This window comes from Arvicanthis niloticus, chromosome 15 (genome assembly GCF_011762505.2).
Source record: "Arvicanthis niloticus isolate mArvNil1 chromosome 15, mArvNil1.pat.X, whole genome shotgun sequence".
In the NCBI taxonomy this organism is placed as follows: Eukaryota; Metazoa; Chordata; class Mammalia; order Rodentia; family Muridae; genus Arvicanthis; species Arvicanthis niloticus.
The window spans coordinates 68,346,106-68,372,255 of NC_047672.1; the positions used below are offsets into that span (position 1 = coordinate 68,346,106).

General features: G+C 35.8%; 1 protein-coding gene and 1 long non-coding RNA gene across 7 annotated transcripts in view; one reads left to right on the plus strand and one right to left on the minus strand.

Moving 5' to 3' along the window:
• The window catches only part of Cd36 (CD36 molecule (CD36 blood group)), an 86,789-nt gene that overhangs the window by 58,919 nt on the left and 1,720 nt on the right, over positions 1 to 26,150 (minus strand). The gene's annotated exons all lie outside the window — the stretch shown is intronic.
• LOC143434437 (uncharacterized) overlaps positions 1,708 to 26,150 on the plus strand; it is a 59,182-nt gene continuing 34,739 nt past the window's right edge. For all 3 annotated transcript variants that reach the window (XR_013103908.1, XR_013103907.1, XR_013103906.1), the window contains exons 1-2: positions 1,708 to 1,866; positions 11,142 to 11,360. This is a non-coding gene — a long non-coding RNA (uncharacterized LOC143434437). The remainder of the gene's footprint in view (positions 1,867 to 11,141; positions 11,361 to 26,150) is intronic.

Genomic DNA, 26,150 nt, shown 5'->3' on the forward strand with positions numbered 1-26,150 from the left:
GGAGGAAAGGACCCCTTCAATGAGTTGTTAAGGACTTCTTTTGGTAACTCTCTGTAAAATTCAGGAAGCCAAAGGCATCCTCCTCCTTAGCCTGAGTCATAGAGATGTGAACAAACTCCTACCATCTGAAAGTAGGAACAGGGACTTCTTCAGGTTCATGTTCTGAGAACCAAGCCCTAAGATCAACTCCTACTATTTCCGAGACATCTAAATCAAGAGTTCTGTAGCCGGCAAATCAGAAGCAAATTTTCTGAACAAATTCTAAGAACCTTATAACCCAATTAGTAGAAATTAAGACCTTTAGGTTTAATTATTTGTTTAATATTATCTGCATAAAAATTAATTTCCTTTGATTCTTGATTGCACATTCTAAAGGAAAGGGTACAACATGTCTCAATTCTTGTGTAATTTCCTTTGATGTATGCTGTCCTATTCTGAAGGATAGGGCATCACATTTCTCAAGTTCTTGATTCTCTGCCTTTCCCTCAAATCAGGGGTCCTCCTGCTAGGTATGCAGCACCCTTAGGTAGAATCATATTTCCTTCAGTTCAAATATTCACCTATCATCTTTAGGTCCCTGTTCAGTGCACCACTTGCCAGAGAGCAGCTCCAGCTACAAGGCTCAGGTACTGAAACAGGCAAGTGGGATTTGTTCAAATGAAGACAATAACTACAGGTTGACTTTCAAGCAAGTGGTCCCAAATAGCTCAAGCCATTTTTATTTATCCAATGACAATACTGCTCAACTTAGCAGTGGCATCTTTTATGTTATCTAGAAAATCCTAATATCATCATTATAAAATATCCAACATTATAAAAATTTTCAATACATATCGTTTCTCCTTGCACACCCCCACTGGGTCAATCACCCCCATCCCCAAATTTATTTTGCACTACAAAATACAATTTCAGCAAGCCAAAAATAAATGTTTAGCTTGGCATGTCCATAGACATGAGTACATAGCCAGCTGGTAGCAAATGCACTTCGACAGCTGTACTAGGTGGGAGACAGATGAAACACTTGTGGGTATAAGCCCCATCATCAAGCAGAACCCCTCTGTCATATACTTTTTAATTGCAGAGACATGCTCTCTTTACCAAGCAACCTTTGCTTATATACACCTATCAATTTCTGACATCATCTTTGCAAGAGCTATTTTTAAGTCTTTCTTGATCAGACAGAGCTTCCCTATTTTCTAAGTCTCTGTTGATCAGATAGAGCTTCTCCATTTTAAATCTCTTGATCAGACATAGCTTCCTCATTTTAAGTCTCTGTTGATCACATATATCTTCCTCAGAACAGTTTTGCAAGCCAAACCCACTCTTTTTTACAATTGACCCAGGCTTACTCAGTATGATGGCAGATGTTTCTTTAGGGATATGATTACATTTCCCAAAATACCCAGGATTAATGGTCACATCTGGGGGACTGATAGAGGTAGAAAGAGGAGAAGTAGATTTTACCCCTAGAATGAAAACATAATATCATCCACAGGACTTTCAGCCTGTATGATCCCAGCCTTGGCCATACACACACATACAAACACACACACACACACACACACACACACACACACACACACACATAATATATATTTCTCAAAGCCTACCTCCACAGTGACACACTTCCTCCAAAAAGGCCACACCTACCCCAATAAGGCCACACCTTCTAACGGTACCACTCCCCACTCCCCATGGGCCAAGCATTCAAACATAAGTCTACGTTCAAACTACCACAATTATCTTCAAGGATAGTATTGTTTGTGAGAACAGCATTGCAGAAAGACCAGGAAAACTACCAAGCTCAAACTTCAAATTATTTTGATCTTCCTTTGGCACATATGCCACTGAGGATAAAGGTATTTGGTAAGTCTAATTCATATATATATATATATATATATATATATATATATATATATATATATTATATATATAAATATGTATGTGTGTGTCTGTATGTCTTTGTGTATGTGTGTGGTATATATAAAATAAGAATATATATATATATATATATATATATATATATATATATATATATATATATAATAAAGTTACTCCAAAATATAAAGTCATTATAGTATATCTAATATGCTAAACATGCTAAATAGTATATTCATGTATTATTATTTAGTATTATTTAGAATGTTAGCACAATATGCTAATGTGCTAAATAAGACCAAACATTCATGGTTTTCCTTCCTAATCATTTAAGGATATAACTCTCTAATATAACAATATTGATGTTATCCTTTCTCGTGAGTTAATTTACTGTGTGAGCCCTTTGTGCTTAGAACACTGTCACAAAGAGGAAGAAAACAGATACTCAGTACAAATTGTTCTGTAATATCACTATAGTTCTCCATGAGGCATTGGAGACACCAGTCTGATCTCATGAAGGATACATTATCCTAGCTTGGAGCATTTAGTCCAGAGCTGGTTAAATAGCATTTAATACTTCCAAACTTAGTTACTTTTATTGTTTCAACAGGATTGATATCATGATACGGACCATGAGATTTTTACTGAAGAAATGAATGCTTTTCAAGCTTTATTAATTAAAAAGAAATAATACTAAACCCTACCCTCACATATCAGGGTTAAAAAAAAGCAGAGTTCTCAAAAACCTGACTGGGGCTCCATGGGTGAGCCTGTTGTTGGTTTTATAGCAGTCATGACTGTCTGGGATGAGAAGGCATTTACCTATAGTAAGTACTTCAAGCACACGCCCTGCATGAACTGCCATTTATTGAGTCTGCTAACACAGCCAAGCTGATGTACTGATAGTGTCTGTCAAAACTTGCTTTGCTTAGAAAGTTCCCAGCAGCTCACTTTCAAGAGATACATTTTATGCTTAGGAGACTTTGTACCAGAAGATTTGCTGGAGATTAGAGTCTAGGAATGATATTCCATAAGCTGTGTTCTTGCTTAGCAAGCCTCACGTTTTGGGCTTGACACCTAGTATGACATAAAATGGACATGGTGGTGCATGTCTGTAGTTCTAGCCCAATCAGTGGAGGTGGAGGCAAGGCGATCAGCATCAGAAGCTCAGGGCAATTATATAGTGAAATCAGTAATAGTGTAGAGTATGTGCACCTCCCCCCCTTACTCATTCCTTCTCTCTCTGTCTCTCTTTATCTTTCTGTCTCTGAAAAAACAACAACAACAACAACAACCACCAACTAACCACTGGTAAAAATAAAGAGCACAAACTACTAAAGAATATGAGGTGCCTAGATTGTCAAAAAGGTACATTTGAACAGACATGAGTACTTGTTACTCTAGTCTATAACCTTTCTCATCTACTCTACTGTGATACATTCCTTCACGTCTCATTGTCCTCATTGTACAGAACAAGCTGTAGAAGTCATTATCTGATCCTTATCATTTGACAAAGGAGGCTCCAGATGTCCAAGAATTAAGAAACACTTGAAAGTCACTTAATGACCTGAAAGCCCACAGAACACGCTGCCTTGCAACTGTGGTGATGTGTTTCCCTCCTGTTCTCACATCTGTCATTGTCTTTCTAAGTTTTTCCCCCAAGCTTTGATTAAAGAATTGCTCTCATTTTCTGTCATTTATCATTGGGTTTTGATGACACAGATACATCTAATTCATACCTCTGGGATTATTTACATTGCTTTGGGTTTTCTATGCATTGTCAATTGTATTCTGTTGCTAGAAGGATACTAATTAGCTTAAAATATCTCCTGTCAGTGGGGTTTGATATTTTTATTGAAAATTTCATTTAAATATTTGAAATTAATCTGCTTCAGTTGACATACCCTGTAGTAATTGAATGTTTTAGGGTAATTCTCAGTAGTATTATGGACAAATTACAACAAACTTGTCTTTGTTCTTTTATTTGTAAGGAACAAGTCTTTCTTGGTAATTTCTATTCCCTGGTTCAGAGTACCCAAAAGTAGATAAACTGTTTACTAGAAATAAGTTTAAACATAAAGAAAAATTGTAATGAAGTACACAAGGAGTGTGCAAACAGAAGGCAGACTATAGTAAAACATAAGTAATCCCAAGGGCCATGCTCAGGAGAGAGAGAACACTGCACAGATAGGGGAGCTTGGCCCCTTTCTCAGATGAGTCAGGAGTCAACCAGTTGTCACCTGCCAGTGCAGAGGTGGAATGGAGAGGGAGGACATTTCACCATCCCTAGAGAGATTTAGAAACTGCTTACAGAAGTTCCCAAAGAGGAACATTTGATTTTGTGACTTTCAGAATAAATGAGAAGCTGGTCACTCAATTCAAGCACTGGTAGAAATAACTTGTGTATTTCACTATAAAATTTAAAAGGAATTAGTATCAAGTTGCTAAATATGCTAAATTCCTACAAAAGTATCTCGTCTCAAAATTTATAATTAAGGGTAAATACCAAATACATCGAAAGCATTTTAAAGCCTTTTTATTTTGATACTTGGTATATTGAAAATGTAATGAAAACCCATTTGAATGTAGAAAAAAGGGAACTATATGTTGTATTGTTATAGAAACATAGCACCTTGAATTTGAAATGATGAGATCAAAATTAAAAAGACATATAAATAACTGAAAGCACCTTAATTGTTTTTTAAAAACTAGAACATTTTAAACTAAAAAAAAAAATCTGTACGAAAGTGTTTATGGCAGCTTTTTAGGTAGTACAATGTTTATTAAGATCTTAGCATATTTTTATCTGACTTACTGTAGATAAAACCATATCACCTTACAGCAAGGACATGGAAAACCAACACTCATGATTAAGCCTAAGGAAACAAACAAACAAACAAACAAACACTGAAGATCGTCATGGATAACAAATAAGACAGAAAATAAGTATTATATTATTATTAAAAACTAGTAAATGCCAGCATGGAACTGTTTAAATATTTTGTAAATATTTAAAATTATAAAAGAAAAACTATTGAAATAAAACTCTTCATTCCCCTGTTTTTCACACAGTCCACTCCTAACTTGAGGAGAGCCTATATTCTAAGTCTGTTCAGTCACAGTTTTCTGAAAGCTGTAACATAGACTCCTAGGGATTTGTTTTATTCTTTTCTATTAATAACTTTTTTAGTTCCCACAGTTTAGTCATTTCACAATTACCCAGAGACAGCACATGAACACAAGGCTTTTGTGGTACTAGACATTCATAATCTCTAGTAACCTTCCCAGAACTCAGGCTAGCATGGACAGCTTGAGGACAAGAACACTTTTCTATGTGGAAACTACTCCTGACCTTTGTCCCCAGTTTGTCCTAAAGGCTCTCCTATTTCTCAACCCAATTAGGCAATAAGAAACAGCAGGTGATTTGCTCAGTAATATAAGGGATACCAATCATTCCAACACAAGGACTGAGCTGATTTACCTTGAGGTTAATTGAGTTTATGCCAATGGCCAAATATTTAGATACCTGATTAAATTTTCAGAAAATGACAACTAGGGAAATGACATTGTAAATAAAATAATAATTTCCACCTAAATGTTGTCTTATAGCCTTCCTTTCCAGAGGCTAAGTAAAATTAAGGCTACTGTCATGTTTTAAAACTCTCTGTGCACACAGACAGAATCTGATTGGAGAGAGGGTGGCATAACTGTGTAGCTTATTAACATTTCAAATAATTGCATCATCCTTACACCTCTATGCCTAACTTGCAAAATTGTAACAATCTTTTTGGAAGCATCTTTGATAAGAGGCCTAAGTTGTGATATGGTATACTAATAGCCAAGAGAGTGCTTTCCCCATATTAGAGAGCATTCCAGAAACAGATGCATCATATAACGTAATCTTGCTATCAGTGACTGAAGATAGTACTATTTTCCCAATTTAAGTAGCAAAAGTGATACTCTGAAGTTGGGAAACTTACAAAAGTTTTAATGGAGTTGAATTACAAGTGAAAAGCCTGCTGCTCAATTCTGACTCTTTTTTTTCTGTATTACACTGTTACCAAATACTGTCAACATGAAACAATGTATAAAATCCTAGAAAGGTCATTTTTTTACAAGGCCCTTACATGACTCATGAATCAGTGTTATACATGATAGGAAACAGTAATCTTGCTGTTTCCTATCATGGAAAATAAAATTCTGTCTAAACTGAAGTTATTTTTGCATGACTTAACATTTTTAAATCTTTGCATTTGTACTTCCCAAAACATTAAACTTTTCTAAAGAAAATAATTATTATATTTGAAGATTTTGAAATAAAATAAAATTCAAAAAAGGAATTAATTGCATCTTTGCATTACTCAGAGAAACAGAATGTTCTTCCTGACAAGTGGAATGCGAAACAGTAAGTTTACTTAGACCAAAGGAGAGCTGTAATGGATGCAGAAAGTGCCCTCATTGTTATTGGCAGGACAGAACTGTCACAAGGAGTGTTTGTGAAGACAAATGTCATTTAAACAAAATGCAATTTCAGAGCATAAACTCAGGTCTGCAACAATACCTCCATTCTGTGCCATTCAGGATAATTTCTATTATCATTGATAAGACACTTTAAAGTATTGCTAGGTCTAGTAATCTTATCTTTAAAACTCAACCTCAATTTTTCTCAACAGGTATTACATTTTTAAAGGTAGGAAGATAGGATGTGAAGTTTCTAAATTCAATATTGTGGTATCCCTTTGTTCTCATGACAGGTAGTTTGTAGATGGTAACCATCTTTTCCTTGATTTAATTATATAATCTTTCCAGGACATTTAACAAAATTTTAAGATCATGAAGTTTGATGATTGGCATCTAGCCAAAATGCCTACACTCTTTACCCAGCCAATGATACTTCAATGTTTTGTGCTGTCTGAGAAATACTTCTTCTCAGAGGTTCCCCACAGCCACTCACTAGATCAACGGCATGGGCAATTCATCTTCAGAAGAGATTACAATGGCTTTCCTTTCTTAAAACTGAATAATATCATAAGATCACTTCCTTGGCTTTACCAAAATCCCTTCCCCAAATTTCTGATTCATAAATATTCAATCCAAAAAGAGATTGAAGAGAATAGAAAAGATGAACCTTTAAATTAGTACCATACTGTAGAGGTTTGAATATGCTTGGCTCAGGGAGTGGCACTATTAGGAGGTGTGGCCTTGTTGGAGTTTATGTGACCTTTTGGTAGAAAGTATTTTACTGTAAGTGTGAGTTTTTAGACCCTAGTCATAGCTGCCTAGAAGTCAATCTTCTCCTAGTGGCCTTCAGATGAAGATGTAGAACTCTCAGCTCCTTTTGCACCATGGCAGCCTGGATACTGTCATGTTCCTACCTTGATGATAATGGACTGACTGAAACTCTGAACCTGTAAGCCAGCTCCCATTAAATGTTTTCCTTATAAGAGTGGCCTTGGTCATGGTGTCTATTCACAGTAGTAAAACCATAATTAAGATATGTGCAGTAGCATATTTGAAATGGTAGGAAGTAGATATGTGACTTGGAAATTAGCTGAGAGAGAGAAAGAGATCAACAAGCATTGTAATCTGATGAATACATTCACAGAATCACTAAAACCTTAATCTGTTCAAGAAGATTAGTTGAACCTAAGTAGAAGGAAGTAGAATTATGAGTAAATAAAGGTTAGTGCTGAAATAAGACCTTATGTGATTGTATTAGCATAGCAGTTGGTGGGATTGGAAAAGGCAGGTGAACTTCTGAAGCCTTGTTTGACTTAAAAGCTCACAGCTATGGGTACAGGGAAATAGACTACAATCAGTTCACATATGTGGGTATAGAAAAATGAGTAAGATCAATCACTGGACACAAGAATGCCTGACTACAATCCAGTGTGAATCAAGTGCTGAAAAAACAAAACAGAATTGAAAATTGGGATCAAGCCTCTTGATTAATATGACATTTATTAATATGGAGCATTTATTTTCATCTTTGCCCAAAGTTCTCAATAAGATATAATTAATACAATTCATAGAAAGATGAACACATATTTTTCCAAAGATGTAGATGATAAGAAACAAAATACTGAGACATTAGTTAGAAAAGAGACAGAAATGATTAGCTAAAAAAACCCTAAAAATATCAGATGTAAAGCCCTTTACCACAGACAGAAAGCCTATCAGAAGTCAAAAGAATGTGCCAAATCATCTTAGGAAAGACAATGAACTGTAAAAAGGGTAGCCGTGGAGATCAGGGTCTAAGTTAATAATCTTTAGGAAAAGCCGTGAGCTCCGGATCTCTGAAACCATGGGCATGGCCTTCTATTCTCCATGTCCACCTTTCCACAGGACCTGAGATTTCATGGATCTCTGAAACCATGTGCATGGCCTTCTATTCTCCATGTACACCTTTCCACAGGACCTGAGATTTCATTTGTCCAGCCAGAAACTGACATAGAATAAGAGTCTAAGCTTGACAGTGTTATGGATGAGATTATGTCTAAAAGAAACACATGGGTAATTCTACATTCTGACCCCTTAGCCAGTCCTGAGTTCTGTCAAGCTGCTCCTTTTTAGAATAGCTTTGTGGATAAATAGAAAGATATAAGTAAAGCCAATAGTTGCTGCAGTTTTTTAATTTTTAAAAATATTATATTATATATAAAATATAATAATAATATTCATTATCTAAGAATTTTATATAAGCACACAATATATTCTGATCCCCCTTAACTCCTTTTTCTAATTCTTCCAAGATCCGTGCCCTTCTTACAACTTTCCAAAATCTGTGTCCTCCTGTTGATCGTTCTTAAGCTACCAATTCCCATCTCTGCTGTTCACTTACTTGTTTTTGTAGCCATAAACTGAAGTATGACAGACTCTTAAAGTTAAATGACTCCTTCATTCTCAGAAGCCATCGACTGTCAGTACCTCCTCAGCTAGGAGTGATGAGTTTGTGTCCCTCTTCCATCTACTCTGGAACATTAACTAATTCCTGTCTGATCATAAGCACAACAGTTCTGTTGTGCGCAGAAGACATCTTTTTGCTCAAAATTTTCCTGACATCTCACTCTTACATTCTCTTCCCTCTCCATTTTTAATGTTTTTCCTGTTCCCTGAGCTTTTGTGCTGAGCACTCTTCAAGTTGGTACTATTATTAGTGAAGTAAGAGAGATGGAAAAAGGCGGAAATGACTGATACCTTATCAGACATCACAGAGTAAGATCCAAGGGAATAAATTTAAACAAGCATATACTTTTTTAAAAAGTCCAAAAGTTACATCAAAAATTAAAAGTAAAGAGGTAATATTAATGTTGTTACTTAATCCAATATTAAGCTATCAATTCCATATATTTAATATAAAATTAATCAAGAGATAATTCAAATATTTGATGCACTGTTTGAAAACACAGTGTTCTTGTTCATTACATTTCTAAGTTTGATTCAGCAGCAATTTGAATTTTGTACTGTCACATGTATGTAATGACTACTGTACTAGTCTTTGCACTATGGCACCCAAGTAAAATCCATATTCATTTTATATAATATTAAATATAAATATAGTAACTTGTCAGTAACTTGACAAAATATGTTAAGATAAAGTAAAAAAACTTATAATATTTAAAACAAAAGATATTTTAAAAATATTGTTTAATACCTTCAGAAAACATACAATAAACAAAAGAAAACAAAAACACATATTACAGTCAATGAACTGGTAAAATGTAAAACTATAACATCATAAGAGATAGAAATAAGGTTAGTGATTATATATTAATCCAGCAAAGATGAATGAAATCTCAGGACAATGGTAGGATAATAGAGCAAAACCATTTTCACAGGATGGGATTCTATTGGTCAGGTGCAGAAGGGATGACTAACAGTGTAGACCATGTGGGGAGACTGAGCACTGAGGGTTTTCATAAAGATAGTTAGCAATTTAGATTCTAATTTCTGTGTCTCCTGAAGGTTCTGCTTTAGCATTGTCTAGGATTATATGACAAGGTTCCTTTGTGTTGTTGATTTTCTTTGTTCTGCTTCTTTGTTTATTTGTTTGGGGCTTCTTATTTGCTTTCTGATCTAGGCTGAGATTTTTTTGAGCTTGATACTGTTGGATTTGATCTACCTGTATCACTGGACCAAATGTATGTTTATACTTCTGTAATTCTATAGAGAAATTAACATAGAATGCAATGATATTTCTGACACTAAGAAACAGAATGGCAAGAAGCCTTCAGCTACTGCCCTGCAGTTTGAAAAGCGTCTTGGTGATGGATCTTCCCGTCTTTTGAATATTACAGAATATCAAGTATAAGTAGAAGTCATGTCCAAAGGCATATAATCCTAGCACTGAGGGGGATGAGACAGGAACATCAGAGCTAAAAGCCATCCTTTGCAGAAAGACTATAAAAGTAGGGATCACAAAAAACCCCAGTGGATTGAGAGGAACATTATGCATAGCTGAGAAAAAAAGTACCCTCCATAGCAGTACTGGGAATCTGGGAGTGAAATGAATAATCACATTAAATATCTGTGGATATTTAAGGCCTAGGCATTATTCGCTATGCAATGAAAACATTAAGAATATGAAAAATAATAAGTTCAAGATCATAGGATATAAACTGTTCCAGCCCAAGGTTTTTATCCAAATAATCCAAAGAAAAAGAATACAATTTGAATAACAAAAGGAATATAAAGTAATGACGCTTAGAACCCTTGAAAGGGTAAAGATTTTACCTGAATCATTTATGAAACTAAAAGTTGAAGAGAATAAAGTGTGAGTTTCATTGCTTTCAGACATACATATAAACAGACCAACATATACACAGCTTTATGGTATAATAATTCTAAGATACCAGAAGAAATAGCAGAGATGTACTCTGAACTGGCAACACTTGTGTGATTTTACAATATTGTGCAAGAACAGTATTTTGTAATCTTTCTTAGAGAGAAAGCAAAGTTTGTGTGGGCGACTTTTATCCATATAATAGGCATTAATTAGCACACTCATTTATCAGACACTTAAAGCTGCTAAGATTTAAAAAAAAAAAAATGTTCTCTTCTATTCCAATTATTCTTAGATTTGATCTTTTCATTGTTTTCTCAATTTCCTGGATGCTTTGGGTTATCAGGGTTTTTTGTTTTGAATTTTCTTTGACAGTTGTGTCAATCATTTCTAAGGTATCTTCTACGCCTGAGATTCTCTCTTCTATTTCTTGTATTATGTTGGTGATACTTACATATGTAATTCCTGACCTCTTTCCTAGGTTTTCCATTTCTTCCAAGAGACTCAATAAGCAGCTGAAAGAATATATGCACCCAACCAATGAAGAGAAGCTGCTGACCCCTGTGGTTGAATTAGGAAAAACCTGGAAGAAGCTGAGGAGAAGGGTGACCCTGTAGGAGAACCAGCAGTCTCAATAAACCTAGACTCTTGATATCTCTCAAACACCGGATCACCTACCAGGCAGCATACACCAGCTGAGGTGAGGCTCCTAACACATATACAGCAGAAGACTGCTGGGTCTGAGTTTAGTCAGAAAAGATGTACTTAACCCTCAAGAGACTGGATGCCCCAGGGAGTTTAGAAGTCTGTTGGGGTGGGGGGAGTGGGGGTGAGGACATTCTTGTGGAGACAGTGGTGCAGGGAGGAGGTATAGGATGTGGAACAGTTGGAGGGTGGATCGGGAAGGGAATAAAATTTAGAGTTTATAATTAATTAATTAATTAATCAAAAAGGATGTAAATAGACAAAACAATTTTCTAGGGTCTAATGATTAATTATATATTTCTAAAATTAATGTGCAATACTGAATTTTTTGAGTTTATATTATTGGTTGCAAATATTTTTATCTATTCTTTTTCTTTAGTTCTAATTACCCTTAAACAACTCATCAGTATTATAAAAAACACATTTAAAACAACATTATATTCTATTGGAAAATATATATTATTAAATTTAGATATTAGTTATATATAAAATGCATAACATTTCATTGAGGTTCTCATCTATAATTTCTACATTATTCTATATATATAAAAACAAATTCATAACAATTTATTTTTGTTTGGAAGTGGACCAGATAATTTACTAAATTGTTCACTAATTCCCAGTTACTAACTTTATTAGACTATATAATTTTCTCTTTTAAAATTCTCTTTGTTGCTATTACCAACTCTTAACGGATAGGAACTTCACAGGAAGAACAATGGAGTCAACTAACCTAGACCCTTGGGGCTCTCTGAAGCTGAATGACCAACAAAAGAACATACATAGGCTGGGCATAGGCCTCCCTGCACATATGTGACAGATATGCAGCTTGATCCCAAACAACTGGATGGAGCAGGGGCTATCCCAAAAGCTGTTCTTCTAGCGGGGCAGCCCTGTCTGGCCTCAGTAGGAGAGGATGTGCCTAACCTTACAGAGACCTGATATGCCAGGATGGGGGTATATCCAGGGGGATCCCCACCCTCTCAGAGGAGGAGAATGAGACTGGGGAAGGGATTATGGGAGGGGGTGACTAGCAGGGGTCATTGAACAGGATGTAAAGTAATAAGTAAAAATTAATATTAATAAATAAATAAATAATCTTTGTCAATAACAGTAAAATGAGTGTTGATAGATCACTCCCACAAGGCTTAGGGAATATCATAGAAGAGAGTCTGGAACAAATGTCAGAGCCACACTAAAATGAAGAAGGCTGTGAAAGGACAAAGACATGACAAAACCTTTGTACATGTAAACTGAGAGTAGCGGGTAACTGCCCAATACAAGGAAAGAAACTCACGTTCTTTAGATAGTAACCATGATACGTTGTATACTCCCAAGTAGGTGATCCCACTCCCATGCACTAATCAATGCTACTAATTGGCTTAAGTGTGCTATTCATTAAATAATAAAGAAACATTAAGTAAGGAGAGAGATGTATTAAAATTCCACAACTGGGATTTTAGCTAAAAATTCTCTGCTTTCTATAACCACTTAATGCTGCCACCAAATATTTTTATTACATGTTTTTATTATTTTATTGTATGCTTTATTATTTTATTTTATGTGAGTGTTTGGTGTGCATACATGGAGTTTGAGGGAATGTATGGTAGATATAAGATCAAAAAACAATATATATATATTTTTCCAAAGAATAGGTTTTAAAATAAATAAATTTTTAAAATATAGGAAACATCAATGTAATTGTTTATAAAGATAGAAACAAAGATTCATTAATTTGGACCACAATAAGGCAAATAACCACAGAATTAGGGATGTTCTTCATGTAGCATCTAAGATGACTGCCTCATTTTATTTAAGAAGTAGAAGTATTAGAAGTTGCTTTTTTTTTCTTCTTTCTTTTTTATAGAAAAGCTACAGATTTTTATTTATTCTTTGTTATTTTTTCCTTTACTTATCCACTTTACATCCCACTCACTGACCCTCTCCCAGTCACCCCCTCCCATAATCCTTTCCCCCTTCCCCCTTCTCTTCTCATCTGATCAGGTTGGCGCCTCTCTTAGTATTTCCCCACCCTAGCAATCTGAGTCTCTGTGAGGCTAAGCACATCCTCTCCCATCCCATGGAGGCCAGACAAGGCAGCCCTGCTAGAACATATCTCACTGACAGGCAACAACTTTTGGGATAGCCCTCATTCCAGTTTTTTGGGGTCCAGATGAAGACCAAACTGCACATATGCTACATATGTGCAGGGAGGCCTAGGTCCAGCCCATGTTTGGTTGGTGGTTCAGTCTGTGAGAGCTCAAGGGTCCAGGTTAGTTGATTCTGTTGGTCCTCCAATGGAGCTCCCATTCCTCTAGGGGCCACAATCCTTCTTCCTGTTCTAGTAGTTGCTTTTTAGTGTCAACAGACAGTTATGGTATTGATAACAAATACCATGTTTCCTGGTTCTGTAATGAGAAGGATAAGTAGTTGCCATGTCAGGTTCTAACTAATGTCTGCTTTCTTCTGTCTTCCTACTTCACTCATTGTTGACACACGTTCATAAGAGATTTTCCTATGCATAAGCAAACAAGCAATCCTGCAGAAAACAATTTACTGTGAACTAGTCCAGTTCTGACCCTATTAAAAGTAAAGAATATCTTGAAAAATCTAGATTTAATTTTGGGCAGTTGATTCAAGTGACTTTAAAACCAGTTCTGGTTTATATTATTTGCTGAATCATTATAGCTACTTTTCTGTAGCTGACACTCTTACACAGCAGTCATGGTGACAATAGTTTCCTAAGTTGTACCTCACATCTTGTGGGTTGCTATTGTCCATTAGAAATGACCGACTCTATACTTGAGTCTGAGAAAGTACAATGTAGACATGTGTCTTTTTGATGTAACTCCAACCATTAGAGTACTCTAGAGTGTCTATCTTCTGAGTTTCCAGTGAAAGGCATGAAGTTTGATTATATCCACAGAGACACACTACATTATTTTTCCTTGCCTCCTTGTACAACCTTGGTGCTTGGTCCCATAAACATTTCTAAACACTTTTTTCTGGAAATTGATTTGAGATTTCTTTTTCTATGACTACTTGGTGAATGAATCTCCTTTAACCAGCTCAGCATTTCAGTGAATGATGCACAAAGTGATGGGCAAAATCCTAACTTTGGTACCACTATCTACATGGAGATAGCCTCAAAACCTTTTTAATGAAAGCTCTCTCCCACACATTCTTCCAAGCTTTACATACTAGTTCATAGCCACGGGGACATTTTCTTCCTATGTTTACTAACTGGTTGCAAATTGGGTTAATAGTGTGAATTTGCTAGACTAGATGAGAACTTAGAGGAATGCCTCACAGTTTCCAGCTTATAAGAAAGGATGTAACACATGGCATGAATAAGGAAGTTCATAGCTGGAGATATATAAGTGTAACACATGGCATGAATGAGGAAGCCCATAGATGGAGATATATAAGGAGGCCTAGTGAGTTTCCATGCTGTGCTATTTTTAGATCACTTCACAAGTCCAAATATATAGAAACTCCTCAAATATACTGACTTGTGGTTTGTGGAGACACTTTCACGGACATAATTGCATGAATCTATGCTGAAGAGAAAACTAACAGACCACTAAACACAGGCTCTGTACAAATTCTTCTGGAAGACAAATGCAGCATCTCCTGCAAATGAGGAGTCTTAACACCTCCCGTCAGCTAGACGAAGACAAAGAAGTTTTTAAGGCCAACATGGATACAGAAATGTGAGGCAGAATTATAATTTCTGTGACTCATCTTGATGCAGAGGAGTTCTAGTTTATATGGCATGTATTAGAGGCAGAGTTGTCAATGAAGACAACAGATACAAATGAAAATGTTTGTATTTTGATGTCTTAATGTAATCACAAAGATTTCCTTTTCTGTTGAGGAAAGTTTCAAATTTCCCATGTCTTACTTGGTTTGCCAAACCTCAATCATAGGGTTCTTCCATGCTCATTTTCAAAGGAGATGCTGAAGATGCAGAATTTATTTGAGGTCATGAAACAATTGTGCTGCAGAAAGTCTGAGTTCAAAGACAGCCCATACCATATATATGCAAGTTTTACCTTTGAAAATAGCCATTGGGGAAACATCATGATTTTTATAAAGCAATTTTGTAAAGCTTTTAAAAGAGAGAATTATAAAAAGGAAACAGATGTTCAATTTCACATTAAGAAGCAAGAAATCTCTGAAGGAACAGGCACCAGAATTCAAAGAAAAGAAAATAGTCTTTAAAAGATACTGGGTTTGATGAGAGGAGATCGATTATAAAACAGTGAACTTGTTTCAGTTCATGAGCACACGTTCGCTAGTAACACAAAAGGAAGAAAAGACATCAGGGTGGAATGTGTAATCTCAGAAGCAGGAAGGGAGTGACACATTTGGAAAACTAACAAGAAGCTAGCAAAATGAGTGCCAACCAGAACTGTGTGTGCCTTGTGCAATATTCTAAGAAGTTTGAACTTCATGCTGAGAGCATTAATAGCACTAGTAAGTAATTCTAAGAAAAGAAAGTCAACAGGATATGAGTTTGTAACTCTGAAGGAGAAAAGAGGGAAGATTATTCAGATTAATGCAATAACACCGAAACCACATGACGTCCTGAACTCAAACATGTAGGCAGTTTTAAAAAATACATTTTGCTTAGTCTAGACAGAGTGTAGATTACCTGGGAATATGCTTGATGTTCAAAGTGACAACAGAAAGAACCGTAAAATAAAAAAGCAAACCTCAAGTGTCATTATCATACGTATGAGACATCCTTTTCCTAACCAGTTCTGAGGACACTTTGAGATATATCAGCTGGGATAGAGAAAAAAGAAGCAATGGGAACTGGATAAGAAATGAAGCAACAGTCTCAGTAAAGGTAGATTAAAAAAACTGAAGGTCAAAAGAGAGGTCTTAGCACTTACTGTACACTAGCACTGATTGGAATGACAGACAGTGTAAAGCTAACATGCAGCCGAGTCAATGAAAGGTGACGTTAAGGCTTCACTTAGTGTCATGATACAAATAATACCCTGATTCTTCCATTTTCTCAGTTTGGATAACAGGAATAGATTTAGCTAAAAATGCTTAACTTCAGTGTGTCGTAGAATAGGGACAGTAGTTTAGTGTCTCAATACAACTTAATATAACTGTAAGGTCGGGGGTGTTGTTGGATGGAGATAGAGGAATAAGAGTCAGTTGGAAGAAAAAGTCAAGAGACAGAGTCCCTCCCCAAGGCCAAAGAACAATAAGCAGGGGTATGCATCATTTTTTTATATCATCTGGGATCTGAAAACAGAATTCAAACCTGCTCCAACCTCCTAAAGGGGAAGCATTGAATATTACATAGACTTCTGGCTTCATTGCAAATGTTTAAATCATCTTATTAGAGAAAGGGTATACAATACATAAATATATCACGATTATTTAAATATATAGGATGAAAGAGGGAGAACGAAAGAATAGAAGAATGAAAGCAACTGAACCAAGTACAAAACAAGGAGATTCTTCAAGAATTATCGTGTCCCAAATTTACAGTTGGAAACTGCTATAATGATTGAAGAAAAAGCTTGTTAAGACACTGGAGAAATGAAGAGTAAATATAAGCAAAGAATTTACATAGTTACTTAAAATACTCATATTATTACTAACAAAATGTCAACTCAATAATCAACATGTGATTCTTTAACCTTTTATTGAAACAATTAGAGTAAAGCATTAAAAATGCAATTATGGGTTGTATTGGATATAAATAAACCCATGGCTTGAGCATCTTTAAATTTAAAAATAGTATTCTATACATATATGCCCCAAACACCAACAAAACACATGCATACACATGTATGTGCATACAACGAACACATATGAAACTGTAGAGAGTAGTCATCAGATTATATTTATATAATTATGGAAATGTAATGTGAGACAATAAAATCAAAAAAAAAAATAAGGCATGAATTTGAGAGAGCATTAGTAGAGGTGGGAGAGCTTAGAGGGAGAGGAACAGGACAGGCACTGGAGAGAGGAAACGGGAAAGAAAAGGATATAATTACATTGTTTTGAAGTTATAATAAAAATGTAATCAGCAGTATTTTGTACAATAAATAATTATTTCAGGTTTTATGAAATAGAGTCATATGTTTGACTTGAAGGTAGTAACGATGAACTGTCATCCTGGGAGAGGCTAAACCTTGAACGGAAAGAATGACATTTTATTTGTTTAGATGTTATCATCAAAAATGAAGGGGAAACTGTGAATTTAATCAAAATAGCTTTTGATAGAATACATAAATATAGAACTAGAAAGCAAATACTACTTTCTTTGCACCAGTTTTATTATACTGTGTGTGTGTGTGTTAAAGTTATATAGTGACTGGTCATCTTTCATGCTTCTTAACAATCACACTCATAGCAAAACAATGACATTTCCTGTTAAACTATCCAGTGTGTTCTGTCTATCTTTTGGGCTAGGTAGGAAATTACAGAAGGAACTTTGTTAGAATCTTACATAAAACTTGTAGAAATTGGATTTATGTATAGACTTTATAAAGTAAGTTTGAAGAGTGTTATGGAAAACAGACAACTTGTGGGAGATGAACAAGTCCTGTCAGTAGACATGGTCTGGCATTCACAATGGCTTTCGTGTTCTTCTTTAGATAATAACTCTCTGAGATAATAATGAATAGATGCTAAAGAAAACCACTCTATAATCATACATTAACACAGGGAAATTATGCACATCTAAGCACAGAAACCATGATTCTTTTTCACATGGTGTGACAATTGCTTCCTATCAATTACAGCGTTGGCATCATTCTAGTCTCCCCTCTGCCTAGAGAAGATTAAGACAAACATAAAATTGCCTTGTCGCACCTTCTACTTCAGCTCTCATACTTTATATTCCTTCACAAATCTACCACCACAATTTTTTTTTTATTGCAGAGCTTCTGTTGTTGTTTGGATGTTAATGGAAACCAAAAGTTCATGTGCTGAAAACATTGTCTTATGAATCAGTTTTCCAGTTGGGATACTTGAGAGGTGGTTAAGACATGAGGGCCCTAAATTCATGAATGGATTAATCTATTCATGCATTCATAATTCAAGGGATATTGTGAAGGGTTAGAAACTTTAGAAGACAGAATTAGTAAGAAGCAGGGAACTGGCTTCCTCTTCTCCCTTTCCTATGCCTCTTTCTCTCCACATTTGCTCCAGCAAATTAACTTTTTAAAAATGTGCTTAACATCCTGATTGAGAACCCCATTTCTCCTCTCTTCGTAGTCCCATGCTTACAAATTCCTCCCCTTGGGTACCACCCTATGCTGCTCTTCTATAATGCCTCACTGCAAGTCTAGAAATAATGGAACTTGTAGAGCATCAGTCAAATGAAGTCATTTCCCCTTTAACTTGATAAACTTAGGTATTTTTTTTTTACAGTGATGGAAAAATATCACTCAACACAATTTCTCACTGCATCACCGTCACTTTCACATACTATATCTTACCTCCTTGCAGTAACTAACGAGCTCATCACAGATGTTTTCCTGTAGTCAGCAAAGACAGTACTAACAGGGAGCCTAAGTGTGCTTGATTCCAAATGCTCTGATATGTTTGGAAGCATAAGCTTTAAAAATTTTCAAGAAAGGGCTGGAGAAATGGCTCAGCGGTTAAGAGCACCGGCTGCTCTTCCAGAGGTCATGAGTTCAATTCCCAGCAACCACATGGTGGCTCACAACCATCTGTAATTGGATTTGATGCCTTCTTCACAATAAATAAATAAATAAATAAATAAATAAATTTTTCAAGAAATCTAAATGTACCTTCTAAAAAGGAAAACCCTGTACTAAGAGGAAAAGTATTGTTAGAAATCCAGAGGTTATTGGAAAGAGACTGGGAGAGAGGTTACCTACCCAGGGGCCATGCAACACCTTAGAGCTTTTTCATAGTACTGTTTCAAAAAAAGGTCAGGAATTGTTCATCTATATCAGCAAGGCATCACTCAAGGGACAAATCCTGGTCACAATGTAACAACAATATTCTGTTATTCTTATAGGAATATCCATCAGAAGACTATAATATGGTTTGAGAACAAAAGATCCTTCCAGCTAATAACAAGCAAACTCATAATAATGACTTTTGAATAGCATTTAAAGAAGAAATGGACAGACTCCATATTTAGAAGAAATTAAAATCTTAAATAACTTGTGTGGTAGTAAACACAGGCACAAATTTTTAGTTTTTTTTTTTTAAAGCAAACGGTGGCAATATTGTTACATTATAATTATAATAATGATTTTAAAGCAGGCATTATGGGGGCCAAGTTTATACTCTATGTTTACTGGTTTTTGAGATATAATATACTAAGCCTAGTCTGCTTAATCTACTGTCAAATCAGCTGTATTTCCTCACTGCTTTGTGTCCTATGTTTGTTTTCAATCCCTAATAGCTTGGAAACATTTAAAATTATCTCAGACTCAGAGCATGGTCTCCTTGGGCATACATGTCCTTCTCTAATCTTATCTTGCCCTCAACCCTTGGCCTACATTGCAAGCACCTGCTGGCTAGTCATGCCTGCAACCCAAGCCATATTCTGATATACCTCTCCTCACAGGCACCAAGCACACACACAAATGCTGTCTCAAACCCGTCTGATCTTAGTTTCATTTTCTGGTTCTGAGGCTTTTATCGTGCCTTTTAAGTTATTTCTTATTTAAATTGGCAGAATATATGTAAACTTTACACTCCTACTATTGCTTGGAATTTGTTTTTTATTCTCTTTTTCTAAAATAATATTGTCTATTTATTTATCATTTTATGTGTATGCGCATTTTGCCTCTATATATGCCTGCACAGTGTGTGTGTGTGTGTGTGTGTGGTGCCCACACAGGCCAGAATAGGGCACTGGATGACTGAAACCTGAGTAACAGACAGTTGTGAGCAGTCATGTAGATGCTGGCAATTAAGCCCAGATTCTCCAGAAGAAGAACAAGTACTCTAAACCAGTGACTCTTCTCTCCAGTCCCTGAACTATTAGTTTTTAAAAATACAATCTCCTTCTGTTGTTTACACTCAAATCTCCTGACTATCTGCCTGTTGCCTGTTTGAGCCTTTCCAGTGCTGTGATTACAGAAATTAAAGACCTCATTTAGATGATCCTGGACTTTATTTTGGATCTAAATAAGCATAAGCCTGGGATCCTCCCAAGTAGATCACAGGTAACTTGAAGGGTATCGTCCTAAGTCACTGATTGAACTAGAACGTGACAGATGTTCCCAGGTGTTGAGAGCGAATGCCAGAGAAAGCTGAAAGAGATGCTGTGGCACCTTTGTCAGAGGGATCCATGACATATTGAGGACTGTAGAAAGTAAGTCCAGAGACAGGGGAGAGTGAGGTGTGGTAGGAGGCAAAGAGGACTTTTCAAAGCATAAGAAAGCATACATCAGAAGACTATATAACAGGAGAAGCATGGTTTTGGTAAGGTTTTAGTATGGTGTATGAGTTTTAAAAGTACAAAACACTAAGATAATAGGCATGAAAGACATCTTGGGCCATGTAATAGCATCCAGTACTGCAAATTTCCTTCAGTAAACAAGTTTCATTCTATCATATTTAAGTCAAAGAATAGAACAGCCATTGAACAGAACCAGTTGGAGGTAAGCGACTAAAGAATGTAGGAAGGAAATGCAGACCTGACTTGGCACGTGGTATAGGAAGAAGACATTGGGAAAGGTTTCAGAAATATGGGTAAGGCATGGAACACCATGACAATGAAATTGGTTGCTGGGCCATGGCCCGCCATTAGCTAGTTGGAAGAACTATCCCAGGTTTGAGGACTGATTAACAAGATTAAAGGAGGTAACACTGACACTGAGAAAAAGTTAGGAAAAAATATCAGGTTAATACTGTCTGAGTTTAAAGCGAACACATGTTTTCTAGATGCAGAATCCTAACTCAGTCTTTTGATCTCTTTGTTTAATCGTTTAAAATAATATTAATATTTAGTACTTTTAATTCAGTATAAAATTGTACTTAGGCTGTTAGATCAATTAATACATGAAAGTCACTGGCATAAGATATATATATACACACACACACACACACACACACACTAATTTTGTAGCATTACCCTATAAAATTGGTACATTTATTACCCAGTTTTACAGTACAGAAGCAGAGGCACAAAGAAAGGGTTTTACTAACTTGCCCAAATTCACAGACCCAAGGGCTTTGGAAGATCTCAGCTTACATCTATATAAAATGGTAATAAAAAGGGTACTTTAACCAATTATTTATAATGATTTTCATTAAATACTAATCATTTGCATAATTGTTATCACATTCTTTTGTGGTTATCCAATGTAGACAAATAGCATATTTCACCTATTTATTTATAAGAATTTACAGAGTATAATTTATATACAGAATATAAATTACATGTTCTACTGATGGCTAGGACGGAATAAAATACAGCAAGGCACATAGATTTAGGGGCTTATTTCTCATTTATTTTTAATGGAAACACAGTCATCATGAAATTTCAGAATGGCATGCATGTATATTGAAAGTATTTAGATAGTTTTGAGTCAACATGCCGCATACCAGCATCTGAAACTTAAGCACTAGACATAGAGATACCTGAGTAGAACTTTTAGGAGATGGTTAGAGGTATGAGATGAAGATCAAACAATGATTTTTGGATAAGATTCCTTAGGAGATGGGTTGGTGCGAAAGGGTAGGCCTAGATAATGTGAAAACTGGAAAGAGAATTCTAGTCTCCCTCAGTGAGTGTATAAAAGCACTTTAAAGTCTATTAGTCTGAGTTCTTTGCAAAAGTCAGTAGACATTGATTTAAAACTGTATACAGACTCATTCTCAGTACTAATATTTGATGAATTTGAAGGGAAAAAATGTAGGCATTAGAGAATAGTTGAAATCAGATTTCTATCCCTAAGTCTTATAAAACCAACTGAGATTCGTTTCTGTGCCATGGAAAATAACCACTAAGCATTTTCTTTTAATGAAAGAGCATTCAGATTGATTCAATTGCTTTTGTTTACAGAACTTCTGTTTCAGAAATGCTTCCCTGTTACTATGTACAGAAGCTGTGTATGGGAGATTTGAGGAGGCAAAGTGCATCCTGGACACTCAAAAGGAATATTAATGGCTTAGGAAAGATAATAGGATGATTATGATCAACTATTTTATGTTTACCCTGCATTGTAAAGATCTTTGTTTCCCTTGCTTATGCTTCTGTTTCCTGGTGTTGGTTGATAAAACAAAGTGCTGCACTACACTGTCACAGAGAGCAGGGCAAGGATGCTACACACAGAAGCATGGGAGGCAGAAGGAGTAAACGTTATGTTGCTTTCCAATGGAGATACAAGGAAACCAAGAAAGAAAATAAGAAATAGGTGATAGTTGGAGCGCTTTTATTAGTCAGCCATAGCAATTACACCCAGAAAAATGTTGACGAGAATGTGGCCAGGCCAGAAAGATCGTTGACTGTACAAACTGGGATAACTCACAAAATAAAAGCAAGAAAAATCACAACTAGACATGGGAAAAAGCCAATAAATCCTTAAGAATATCTTTGGATAAACAATAAGAAATATTGATTTCAGTGTTTCCATTGATTTTTATCTTGAGAAAGGTACATATAGCAAAAGGAGTTGAGAAAACTGAGCACAGAAGAAAGAGTGTCTATGTCTTGCATACAAGAAGCCAAAAAGGACTCAGACATTGCTGGCCTAATGAATGAACTTGTGGACAGAATCACTGGTGAATGTTCAGTAAGGATGAGGTGCCCATAAGAAGCACAGGAAAATTGTAGAACATTCTTCTACTAAATTGTAGAACTAATTTTGAGTGGATCCAAAAAATGAAAGCAAATGAATAAATGCCTATAAAAGATACTACCAATCAGAAAGAATGAGGGGGCAGGAGAGAGAGAGAGAGAGAGAGAGAGAGAGAGAGAGAGAGAGAGAGAGAGAATTAGTTTATGGCTAAAGGTACTGAAATAGATAATTCTCTAACAACTAACAACTAACTCCATACTTTATTCAACAATATTTCACAGATCTCTGTGCTTTATGGATAATGTACATGAATAGTTTTAAAAGATTTAAAAATGAGATGGAAGCACCTCATTCTTAAATTACTCAAACAATTAATTTATTCTAAGGGATCATAGTCCTTAGTGATATTTAAGATTTGAAAATCTTTAGTTATATTTTAAAATGAGAAAGAATCTATTTAGTGGGTGCTTGTTACTGAAATACTGCTGACTCAAGCAAGTGCAGCTGCAAAGGACCTTGCCTTTATGAGACTGTCATTTCAGCCAGAAGCACGTACTCTGAGCAACATTCTATATCTCTGAATGAGTCTGAATGTGTATGCAGGCAAGTTCCACAACCCAGAGCACCAACTTGTCAGCACTGACTATCTTCCATTGTTCCTCAAAGTTCCCTAGCATTGTAAAAGGGATGCCATACGTTTGATCAGGCAGGGAAACAAACAACTCTGCCCCAATTCTGATTTATGCTGCTCTTATGTGCTTCTATTGCTTGTTTGATCATTCTTTCCTTCAGCAGTTTGTTCTAATGTCTATGAGGACAGTACAAGAAAGCCATGCAAATACTTTCTAAGTTTTCATTATTTTTGTTTATTAGCTACATTGGAAGGTTTTATTCTATATTATCAAAGCTGAGAATTTATGAAAAGATACTGCTTAGTTATGCTTAGGGGCCAAGACAGTCTAATAATGTTCTAGTGTTCTACGTTGCCTAAAAAAAACACCATAGTACTCGTTTAATGAATGAGTCTAAAAGACAATAATTTCACCAAATACTGCTGCTTTATGCTCAAGAAATCACATCCGAGAACGACTAGTTTACTCATTTGATGCTTGGGGTTCTAAGCCATGGAATTATTGTATCAAAAGCTGATTTTGTTGCATCATTTCTCAACTTCCCAGAATCAAATCAAGCAAGTGCATTGATTACAGTTCAGATAGAAAAGTACAAACTTTCCAGAAAGGACAAAACTGGTATCTAAGTAAAATGTAATCTAATTGAAATGATCTTAATTAAATCACATTTAAACATGATAGGATGATTAATAGTCTGTTTTATGGTGATGGTAGTTTTCTTTTGTCCACATAGAGACTCATTCTGTATCCCAGGATATGTGGCCTGTTAGATTGCCTCAGCCTCCTGACCAGTGGACTAATGGAAGTGCAAACAACATGTCTTCTATGGCCCAATATTCTTTTGAATTTGCTACAAAAATTTGAAAGTATAAAATTTATACTTGAAATATTTTAAGAAAATGTATACCAAGGACAATAATAATAACAACAACAATAATAAATGTCATAAGTTGTTCTTATCACACTTTTACACCTTAGAGGTACTGAATTACAAAGCAGTATATTTCTAGCAGCTCATGCTCATGCATGGTCTTGGTGAATGCAGCCACGTTGTCTCGTCTGTCCCCTCCATTGCCATGGTCTTGAAGAATGCAGCCAGGTTGTCTCATCTGTCCCCTCCATTGCCAGTTTTCTCTCATTTCTTCTTTCAGACCATAGTGCTTCTGTGACAAAGGTCTCTGGCCATATCACAATGTCAACTATTTTGTAGAGAATACAAAGCACCTAACTAAAAACTGCTACATAATTTTGCACATGGTCCATTTGTAAAGAACACAAAATGGAATTTACCCTGTTCTTCTCTCTTTGAAACGCTTATTGGAGCTGAGGGTATAGCTCACTTGGTAGAGCAGATCACTTAGCGTGTGTGCATAAAACCCAGGATTTGATCTGTAGCATCACGTAAAGGGTCTTGGAAGCCCATACATGGAATCCCAGCAATTGAGAGGTAGAGAAAGAGATCAGCAGTTCCATGTCCTCTGTCTACATAATGAGTTTGAAGCCAGCCTGGCATATATGAGATTCTGTCTCAAGACAAACAACAAAGAAACGAGGAGGATCTGTAGTGACTCTTAGCCCTGTGTACATGCTTCCAGTGTCTTAGCTACTTCCTGCATTTCTACACAAAACAAATGGTATACGAGAACTCTTTGCTGAACTTAGAATTCCTTCTGCATTCCTGTGCATTTAGAGGTTTAGACCATTTCCTGTTTTTCACGAACTGTTTATAAGAGAAAGGATTTCAAGGACTAAACACTGTTTCTGGTACCCAGTTGTAAAAAGTAATGTACACCACAACTTCCCTCCAAACAATGCTATCATGAAAATCACAGTAACTCGCAAACACAGTTTTTCTCTCCATTTACAGAAATTCTTTGTCCTTAACAATGTTTTCCTTTTATTCAAAATGGATTTTTCCCTGACATAATGTATCCTGACTACGGTTTCTACATCCTCTCCTTCCTACTCCTTCTCCCCCATCCAGATCCATTCCCTTTCTGTCTCTCACTAGGAAACAAACAGGATTCTGAAGGATAATAATATGACATAACATAATTCATATAATACAAAAGATAAAACAAAAAGTAGCACATTGGAATTGGACAAAACAAGCAAACAGAAGGAATGAGTCAAAGAGAAGCCACAGGAAACAGAAGGCCACCCATTCACATAGTCGGGAACCTCATAAAAATGCTAACCTGGAAGCCATAGAAGACATGATTTATCTATAAAAGACCTGATGTTGACCCACATAGGCCCTCAATTTACAAAAATTCTTAATTTTGAATTTTGTAACTTTTTCCATCAAACAGAAATAACTATGGTGGTAAATTTATAGACACTAGTAATATCTGATGAAATTTTAAAGTATTCATCTAAATGAAA